This window comes from Priapulus caudatus, unplaced genomic scaffold (genome assembly GCF_000485595.1).
Source record: "Priapulus caudatus unplaced genomic scaffold, Priapulus_caudatus-5.0.1 Scaffold39, whole genome shotgun sequence".
NCBI lineage: Eukaryota > Metazoa > Priapulida > Priapulimorpha > Priapulimorphida > Priapulidae > Priapulus > Priapulus caudatus.
Window position 1 is genome coordinate 792,140 of NW_014577100.1, and position 11,370 is coordinate 803,509.

Genomic DNA, 11,370 nt, shown 5'->3' on the forward strand with positions numbered 1-11,370 from the left:
GCGTTAGTAGGCGCTACACTGAAGCCGCTTTGTTTTATTCGTGAATTAGTATGGTGGCATGTACTCGTGAAATCAGGAGAAGCTGTGCGGCAATGTGGTAGTCCACACTGCCCCCATGCCTAAACTCCGAGAGCGGGTGAGTTCTAAACCCCGCCGCGGGCAGTGAATTTTCTCAAGGTCGTAAAAACCTCGGCTCTCAACATTGAAGACTGTGAATCTTCCGTGCTCGGGATGACGACGTAAAATGGCGGGCCAGTTTCCAAATTGCTTTTTTATTAATTTATTGCTTACAACAGCTTACGTACTTATACTAGTATCCACCCTGTGTAGTGGACACCGCACAAGTTACGAGAACATAGACATAACACAACAAAGGGCAAGGTATTCATCTAATGAATATGTGCATAGGACTGGCTTTAATAACATTGTAAATGAGTCTAAAATGAGTGTTAAATTAAGTAAACTATATTCGATTGAGTCTACTATCGCTGTTCTTATTTTAAATCTGACCAAGTATAATTGTATATTATGTAGTTATGTACGAGGTAATATATGGTTTATACGCATCATATATAATGAGTTTATGTATTAATGAGCTTAATTTATCCGAATACACTATATAAGCACATTTCAAATTCCGTGGGAGGCCGTTTAGTACGTAAAACCCATTGTAGCCGGTTCAGAATACGGCTGACAACACGTTTTACGTTATTTGGTCGTATGAAGGAAAACTGACTACGTACCATCTAAGTTTTGGCCAACGGATTACTTGCTATTTATGTCAGCTGCAAGACTGGTTTATTGTGTATATATATATATATATATATATATATATGTATATATGTGTGTGTGTGTGTGTGTGTGTTGTGTGTGTGTGTGTGTGTTGTGTGTGTGTGTGTGTGTGTGTGTGTGTGTGTGTGTGCGTTTATGTATGTGTGTGTGTGTGTGCGCGCGCGCGGCGCAGCGTGTGTGTGTGTGCTGGTGTGTGCTGTGTGTGTTGTGTGTGTGGTGTGTGGTGGCTGTGTTGTGTGGTGTGGGGGTGTGTGTGTGGGTGTGGTTGCAGTGGGCGGATCCAGAGAGTAGAATTCTGGTGGGGGGGGGCCGGAGGCGGTGCAATCACTCAAAGGGCCACGAAGCCGCGCCGAGGTGGGAGGTTGCTTAGGCTAAAATACCAATTGCCCTGAGAATTCCAGGGGCGACTGCCCGCCTGTGCCGCGCGCCCTGTTGGATCGCGCCACTGGCAGCTTGACTCATTGTTTACCGCAGCGCCGTCAAACTATTTTAACATTACCGTGGTTATAATGCATTAGTACGCGGTTGGAGCATTGTTATACCGCGGCTGGAGCATTTATACCGCGGTTAGAGCAGTTTATACCACGCGTTAGAGCATTGTATCCTCACGGTTGGAGCATTGTATACCGCGGTTGGAGCATTTATACACGGTTTGGGAGTCCAGGTTTGAGTTATACCACGGTTGGGCATTTATACGCACGGTTGGAGCAATTTATACAACGGTTGAAGCACTTTATACCACGGTTGGAGGCATTTATACGCTAACGGTTAGAGCATTTATATCCGACGTTGATGCTTTATACCGACGGTTGGAGCATTTATTACCGCAGTTGAGATCACTTCCACCGCGGTTGAATTCATTTTATACTGCGTTGAATCATTTATATGCGGTTGAATCTTTCTACGCGCGGTTTGAATCATTTAATCCGCAGTCTGAATAATTTATCGCGCGTTTTGAATTCATTGAGAATGAGGGAAAATTGAGACACCGCGATGAGAGGCGGGTGAGACGGTGTGATAAGGACAGAGAGTAGAAAAAAGGAAAGTGAGAAAGTACGATAGAGACAGAAAGTAGAAGAGAGGAATTCTATGGGGGGCGAATCGGTGCTAGCGCAAGGGCACGAAGCGCCCGAGGGGGAGAATGTTAGGCTAAAATGCCCTTGCCTCTGTAACTTCTAGGAGGCGACCTGCCCCTGTGCCCCCTGGATCGGCGCACTGGTGTGTGTGTGTGTGTGTTGTGTGTGTGTGTGTGTGTGCTGTGTGTTGTGTGTGTGTGTGTGTGTGTGTGTTGTGTATTTGGATATTTTCGTTACGGGACCGCTGCCCTGCCGCCCGTACTGTGCTGTAGGTTCGTAGCCCTAACAGGCCTAACAAACCTAGGAGTGAAAGAAATGTCGGATGTCAGGTAATGGTGTAAAGCGTAAATGGTGTTAGTCAAATATTTGCAGATAATTAATGCACACGTTCTTCGTTGGGTAACAGGAAACCTTCCATAACAGGGGTGAATATAAGGGTATAATCATATATATATATAGTATCTGTATATTACTGCGGTGTATGTGCAATCTTACCGTGTGTGTATATTATTCTTATGTAGGTGTATATAAATATATATGTCGCACAACGCGGTGAAAATTAAACATCATGCAAACCATAGCAACTGTCCATAACCCATTCCTCGGGCAATTTTACTATAGTATTTATATATAGAAACATGTTTCTCCACACGCGGAAATATCGGCCACTGTCAGGCGACGACAGCGCCCAATGAAACACAATCATATTTAATATGATAAAATCAGCTTAAAATAGAAAAAGACAAAGTAAGAAAATAATTAATAACAAAAACGACAGATTTTGCAACTAATGCCAAATGTACCGGTGATTATTAACACGCAGCACAGCACGCTAACGCCGCACATCACACACATACACACACACACACAACACACACGCACAGCACAACACACACACACACACACACACACACACCACACACACAACACACACCATACACACACACACACACTACACACACACACACACACACACAACACACACACACACACACACACGCGCGCGCGCGCGCGCGCAGCGTACACACACTACACGTCGCTGCACACACATCACGCACGCACAGCACGTACGCACGCAACACGGACACAGAGCGACGTACACACACACGTACGCTACGCAGCCCACTGCACATGTAACAGCTGTGCGCGTATGTGAGGCGGCAGGAAAAAAAGTGGCAAAATTTTGGAAGCGGTTATTTAGGTTTTTGGCGAGCGTGCCACAGTGACTTGAGTGCAGTTGATTACGAATCAGCCCGTAGATCTTTATTGAATGGCGCTGACGTCGCTAGGCGCTCACGCGAGTCACGTGATATTCTGGCCAATCACTGAAACGGCAGATCGTGTGGTCCCTGGAAGGACATAAGTCGCGTTCACGACGGTCATGGGTTTGGGCTCGAGCGAAATGGGCTAGATTGTGCTCGGGCCAAATTTGGTTCGTGGAGCCGGTTTGAGTTGGAGGCCGTTTACACGTACGCAAGTGAATACTGTCTGTGCAAATTAAAATTAAAAATTAAAAATTCAATAAATTTTATTGCACAATATCTCACAGATACTTTGGCAGTATTGTTGCGAGATGGCGTGTTTAGCGAGTCAGAGTGTTTAGCTTACGTTGCGCGCGTTATTATCATCTTGAAAAACGTGCATCCTGATCTAATTTTTGCTAATTTTTTATAACTGTTTTGGACTTATTTCGTCGAAGTACACGTTGCGACACTCGCGGCATGCTACCGCCACCGATTCTACGGCGCTCTACCGCACGCCGAAAGCTGGTGCTTAAAATTTGGCTGCGGGCCTGCTCCGACGTTTTCGATGGACCAAATCTTGGCACGGGCCTAATTAGGGTCGGGGCCAAAAACGTCCGTGTAAACGCTTCGGGCTGCGAGCCAAATCTGGGCGCGGGCCTAAGTAGGCCGGCCAAAAACGTCTCGTGTGAAACGGCCTATATTTGCTCGACATAAAGCGCGGTTTGTTGTGAATGTAGTTTTAACGTCGCTAAAATGTCTCCCTATCTTCGACCTATCGCCTTTTGCACGAATGCTTTCTCTTTTCCTCCTTGCGCGCGCGCTCTCTCTCTCTCTCTCTCTCTCTCTCTCTCTCCTCTCTCTCATCTCCTCTCTCTCGTCCGGCCCTCGTCTCTCTCTCTCGGCTCTCTCTCCTCTCTCTCTCTCTCCGTTCGCTTCGTGCTCCTCTTCTCTCTCTCTCTCGTCTCTCTCTCTCTCTCTCTCTCTCGTCTTGTCTCGTTCTCTCTCACCGACAGGCGCATGCGCGTTACGCCACAGACGCAAGCTAAATCATCCCCGCTCCACGAATATTGTCTGTCGCGCAACGTTCGGGGCTGACCGGTCATCAAACAGTAGTGTATCCGTGCATTCACGTACCGCTCATGTTTCGCTGACGTCATCGATCGTCGTGCATTACGTGCGCGCGATCGGCCACTCGTAGCCGAACATTGAGAAATGCGAGTTCGTAGACGCCGGTAGATCTGTTGCACCGAGACGGCGCCACCCGGCGCAGCAGCTCCCAACGATGCTCCGACGCCATCTTTGTTTGATAATTCGCGATCCTCTGCGGTCGGGAAGGAGATTAAGAGAGGGGACCCCCGCCTCTCGTATCACTGAGCAGTCGTCTCTCCTAGCGTCTCCACCTTACCGACGAGGTCGTAGGTGATTTGACAGGGATTGCATGCGTGGGTACACGGTGCGATCCAGTGTCGATTTTGATGCAGACGCTATCCGATTCGGATCGGCGAGAATTTCAGGAACTCGTCGAGAACGGACGTCCTTCTCTGCGAGGGACTGGGGAAGCGTCGGCCGGTAGTACTCTATGATCCGTGTACGCGAGTACTGCCGGTGATACTGTCGGTTGTAGGGGAGATCGTAGTAAACTTAACTACGGTACGCCGACGCCAGCCGCTGCGAACGGGTGCCGAGGCGAAAACAATGAATTGTAGAGGGTGTCGAGGCGATGCACATTTTTCGTCGGCCACTGTAGTCGCTCAGCTTTGCGCGTAGTTTCACAGTGTGTGGCAGATTTATTGTGATATTGCGGGGATGCCGGAACCGCGCGGATCGTAGCAGCGATCAGGAAGACGCGAGTCGCCAGTTCGTGCATGCGATCTGCGCGACCGCGCATAGAGAATCTTTGTACTGCGTCCGTCGACGATGATGTTCCTCGCTGACCTCTAGCGGCTGCGTGCGGAGTTTGTGAGCGATTCGGGTGGTCGGACTCGCAGACGCTCTTGACTCGGCGAGGCGCTGAGGCGTACTCAGGCGGTCGCTCCTGCAGCGGGATAGAGAGAGAGAATTATATTAGGCGTGAGTATATAATGGGATAGGAAAAGAGCGTAGCGAGAGAGAGACAGAGAGAAAGAGAAGAGAGACGAGAAGAGAAGAGAGATGAGAGAGAGAAGAGAAAGAGAGAGAGAGACGAGAGAGGAAGAGAGACAGAGAGAGAGAGAAAGAAGAGAGAGAGAGAGAGAGAGAGAGAGACAGAGAGAGAGAGAAGAGAGAGAGCGGAAGGAGAGAGAGAAAAGAAAGCGAGAAGCGGAGAGAGAGAGAGAAAATATAAGCCTTTAATATAAGCAAGCATTAGCATCGGGGTTTCAAGGTCATGGGGCAATGGACGACGTGGTATTTTACATACCCAGTCCCAACTACAGTCTTTTCGTTAAATCTACCTGTGGTTCGTCTACGGGGACATGATGTTCTTGTGCTTGTTAAAATTTAGCACTGTGCGGCTATCATGATTTCTGGGACTGGCCCGGCCTGCCTCGTCACCCGCCTGTTCATGCCCCGAAGTTCCCGTTCTGAATTGGATCCGGATGTACACCCAGGCCGGGTAGAGGCAGCCCGTGAACAGACTACCTCCTACATATGATTTACTAAAATCTAGACTTGAGATGCGAATATACTGATCGTAATCAAGACATTACAAGCTGAGAAATTGGGAGCTAAGGGTCACAGGTAACTGCATAGATCGCAACCGTACACTTCCTGCGGGCAAATTCGAAACTACGGGTTTACGCAAACGTACGTACGCACTCTCTCACGGAGACGTAGCGCACGGCACTGTTAGGCACGCACGCGACATTGTACGTACGCATGTACGACACCGCACACACGTACGTGACGTCAGTGTAACTGCACGCAGCGACATTGAACGGACCAACTACGACTTAGCACCACACCACACATGGCACACACACACACACGACACACCACACACAGATGCACACCACACACACACACACACACTCACACGCACACTACACACATCACAAGCACACAACCGCGTGGCACACATTCTCACACCCACATGCCACAACCCCGACATACACACACCGCACGCACACACACACACACACACGCACCACACACCACACAGCAGATTTGTGCACCACTTACCGCGTGGCAATTATCGGACACCAAACAGCGAATATACATCCTAAAACACTACACGACACATCGCATCTCAACGGCATCCGCACTTAAATAATGTAGCACAGCACGGGTCACGTGTACACTGACGATCTGCCTACGCCCGCCACGCTACTGACACCACACACCACACGCGCTGCGCGCGTCGCACCACACCACAGTGACGGCGGTTATCGATAAACGTGCAGTCACTCGTCTATGATCTCACCGCTCGACGCTGTCTCTGCTGCTGCTTCCTTGCTGCTGCTGGCCCGACGCCGACCGCTGTGCCCCTGAGTACGAACTACTATAAACTGTCCGACGACACACGTGAGAAGTGCGCGGTCCTTCCAGGCGCCGACGTTTACCGACGTTTGCTTGTGACCGTATACTATCGTCGGTGGCTAATCCACCTCCATGAGCGGTCATGCGTCCTCGCCTGGGGCACACGTCACCGCTCCCGTCCTACGTCAGCTGCTGTCAGGCCCGCTGTGTAAGGCGATGGTATTAATACATATACCTATATATCTATATACTATATCCGTATACTATGATACTATATCTACTATACAATTACATATACGATACTGTATACTATATACAATATACTATGATACAATATAGCTATATACTATATACTATACTATGATACTATATACTATCTACTATATACTATCTATATACTATATATATATACTATATACTATATACTATATAACTATATTACTATATACTATATACTATATACTATATACTATATACTATATACTATGATACTATATTACTATATACTATATACTAATATAGCCATGCATTAACGCGGTGTAGCGAAATTTATATATGTTTTTTTATATATATTTTAATAATACTATTCACGAAATGTACACACAATAACGCACACGCGCACACATCACTGGCGCTCAGGGCTGTGTGTACCGAAGTATTATAGTAAGTAGTAACTATAGAGAGAGGAGAGAAAGAGAGAGAGAGAGAGCGAGAGAGAGAGAGGATAGAGAGAGAGAAAGAGAGAGAAGAGAAAGAGAGAGTGAGATAGGAGATGAGAGAGCAGAAAGAGAGAGAGAAGAGAGAGAGAGAGAGAGAGAGAGAGAGAGGAGAGAAAGAGAGAGTGAGATAGAGAGAGAGAGAGAGAGAAGAGAAGATAAGAGAGAGAGAGAGAGAAAGAGACAGAGAGAGAGAGAGAGAGATAGAGAGAGAGAGAGGAGAGAGAGCGAGAGAGAGGAGAGAGAGAGAGAAAAAACGAGAGAGATGAGAGGCCAGAAGAGAGAGAGAGAGATAGGAGAGAGAGGAGAGAGAGAGAGAGAGAGAGAGAGCGAGAGAAGAAAGAGAGAGACAGAGAGAGACGAGAGAGAGAGAGAGAGAGCAGGAGAGAGCCGCGCAGCTCAGGCATCTGGCAGGCTCTTTACAAACTGTTATCACGGCCGTAGCTAGCGGGAGAGAGAGTGGGAAAGGGGGGAGGGGGAGATCTTAAGGCGGGAGAGAGGTGGGAAGGAGGGAGGGGTTTGAGATCGCTAGCGGGAGAGAGGGTGGAAATAAGAGGGAGGGGGAGATCCCTAGCAATTGCCTCACTCAGTAGCACTGAAAAAAGATCCGGCCCCTCGCGACGCTCGCTCTCTCCACCCCTCCCCGCCGACACACGCCGACATGCGCATCGCGTCACGCTCTCGGTTTCATCTTTCAGTCTGAGTTATAGAGCGGACTGCTTGCCGGGTTCTTGGCTGTCAGTGTATGTGGGCTAGAGTATGTTGACCAGCGCGCAGCGTAAACCACACTGAATGCACGTAGCAGCTTAATCGTAGTAAAGCCGGTAGTATACCCGGTATCATCTCGCAGCCCCGTCCTTGCCTCCCCCATACGAGTCGTCTGCACGAACACTTTGACACAGGCATTTAGATAGCGGACATACTGTAGTGCACCAAGGTTACAGGGAAAGGTTAGGAGATAGTTTCTGAAACAGTACATTCAGTGTGGCGAATTAGGTCGCTATACAGTAGGGCCCCTCCCGTAGATAAGAGTGTGCGAGGGCTAATGGGTTAAGGGTTAGGGTAAGGAGTTTCTGTTAAGACTAACTAGGGTAAGTTTAGGAGGCATGGTTTAGATGTAGGGTTAGGGACATGGTTACGTGCATGGTTAGGTTTTTGGTTTAGGGTTGGCGTAAGCATGTAAGGTTATAGTTAGCGGTAAGGATTAGGGTTAGGGTTAGGGTTACGGGTATGGTTAGGGTTAGCGCTAGGATTAGGGTTAGGAGTATGTTTAGCGTTAGGGTTAGGGTTGGGGATAGGATTAGGATAAGGAATATGTTTAGGGTCAGGTTAGAGCAGGGTTAGGGTAGAGTTAGTTAGGGTTAGAGTAATAATTAGGGTTAAGAGTCTGGTTTTAGTTAGGAGGTATAGTTAGGGTTAGGGTTTAAGGTTATGGTTAGGTTAGGGGCTAGGGTTAGAATTTAGGATCAATGGTTAAGGTTAGGGCGATACTGACAACAACTAACGCGGGGATCGAGTGCTCTACGAACGCCGACACGCGAATCTACAAACCAGTAACATTCCGTGCTAACGAACCACGTACGTTACTACGTTACGCTAACGCAGCGTTCTTAGCGCGTTCTTCGTGTGTAGACACAGTATTATCCCTCTCGCTCAGACACGTGCTGCCGTCGTTATCCTGCGTCACCGCGCACATTGCAGAATGTTCACGACTCCTGCTGTTTGAACGCGTTTAAAAATCAAATCAGCCAAAAACCCATCGACGTACGCGAGGCGTGGCAGGAACGCTTAACAAATGCCTCACAGCCTCTATGAATCCTCACAGATCCTGGCAGCTAAGGAATCGAACGCTGTCGAGCCGACGCGTCCGTGCGATGGAACACCGTCGGTCTCTCTGCCGTGTATGTGTAATGTGTTACAAGCCGTAGTAACATTGATAGCGCAAAAAGCCGGCGAGCGAGAGAGAGAGAGAGAAACCGGTTATGTGGTCCTCCCCCTCACTCTCTTCTTCTACTCAGCGAGCTGTTGTTGCTGCTGCTACTGCTGCTGCTGCTACGCTGGGTCGTTGCCCTCTCGCGTGATCTGTATGTATGTGAACGTACCAAATGACTTAGCTTCGCTTCGACAGGAGTGTCATGATATAGACCATCATCCTGGTATTGTTAGGAGTGTCATGATATAGATTATGTCATTTATACTATGACAGTCTCCTGGTATTGTCAGGAGTGTCATGATATATATCAATGTCATCTATACTATGACAGTCTCTGGTATGTTCGCAGGAGGTCATGATATCGATGCATAGTCATGTAATACTAGGAGCAGTCTCCTGTAAGTTAGGAGTTGTCCATGATGATAGACTCATGTCATCTATACTAGACAGTCTCTCTGGTATTGTTAGGATTCGAGTGTCATGATATAGATCATGTCAGTCTATACTATGAGCAGTCCTCCTGTATTGTTCCGAAGTGTCATGATATTAAGATTATGTCACTATGAGCTATTGACAGCTCGCTGGTATTGTTAGGAAGTGTCCATGGATATATAATCATGTCATCTATACTATGACAGTCTCCTGGTATTGTTAGGATCGAAGTGTCATGATGATGATGCATGTCATCTATACTATGACAAGTCTCCTGGTATTGTTTTAGGGAGTGCATGATATAGATCATGTCATGCTATACTATGAGCAGTCTCGGCTGGTATTGTTAGGAGTGTCATGATATAGATCATGTCATCTATACTATGACAGTCTCCTGGTATTGTTAGGATCGAGTGTCATGATATAGATCATGTCATCTATACTATGACAGTCTCCTGGTATTGTTAGGAGTGTCATGATATAGATCATGTCATCTATACTATGACAGTCTCCTGGTATTGTTAGGATAAAAGTTCAAAGTAATTAACATTGCAGGGTCAACATATAGGAGATATAGGGCCGGCAAACCGACTATATGTTTACATTTATATTTGAGTAAAGTTGGCCGTCTCGGTACCTACGAAACACCGTATACTGGTATGTTGATGTTTGGTGTGTGTTGCTACTGGTTCTGTTCTATTTTTGGTATTGTGAGTAATCGTACATGATCGTACTGAGCCAGCTCAGACGTGATATTTACGGCATATCAGGTGTGACAATCAGTAAGGTAATATATTATATGTTAACTTGTATCAATATACACTATTTTCATTATCACCTACCAAGCCTATCAGGCACCATGTCGTCATGCACCTAGTTAACATATGTAGTCATCGAGTAAAAAATGATCATTTACATTGATCGCAGGAAGGTGGGGTTTAAGAATGTGTGAATAATATTTTGCTGGGCTACTAACGGCTGTTTCTGGTTGTAGTAAATACATGATTATCGACTCAGAAACCCAACCCGAGCTCTGACTGCAAACAGACCTTTGCTCACACCCTGCCTATTTTCAGCGTTACACACACACACGCGCGCGCACAAACACACACACACACACACAAACACACACACACACGCACGCACACACACACGCACACACACATACACGCACACGCACACACACACTCTCTCTCTCTCTCTCACACACATACACACACACATACATATACACGCACGCACGCACGCACGCACGCACGCACGCACGCACGCACGCACACGCTTTACCAGCCAAACAGAGCCTGTGAATTGACAACTTGATACAGCGAAGATCGAAGTAAAAATAATTATAACCGACGGACGACCTCGCCCGCTATACATAAAAGCTTCGATAGTGCGAGTTCACAAGCTCACACCTCCTCCAGCTACGATGGCAGCAACGCATCATCATCCACGCCTTACTAACGCTTAGCATCGTCATCATCGTCATCGTCCCCGCCGGTGACGCATGTCCGCCTCCCGCCACCACCACCCCGTGCGTCTGCCAGCGTTCCCGGAAGGGCATCTTACTGCACGAGCGTGAACGCCACGGTGAGGCGGAAGATCACGAACATAGGTGTACCCATCCACTTCCTACTCGTGACAAACGTGCGTGCCTATGCGCGCGTGTGTGTGCGTGTGTGTGTGTGTGTGTGTGTGTGTGTGTGTGTGTGTGTGTGTGT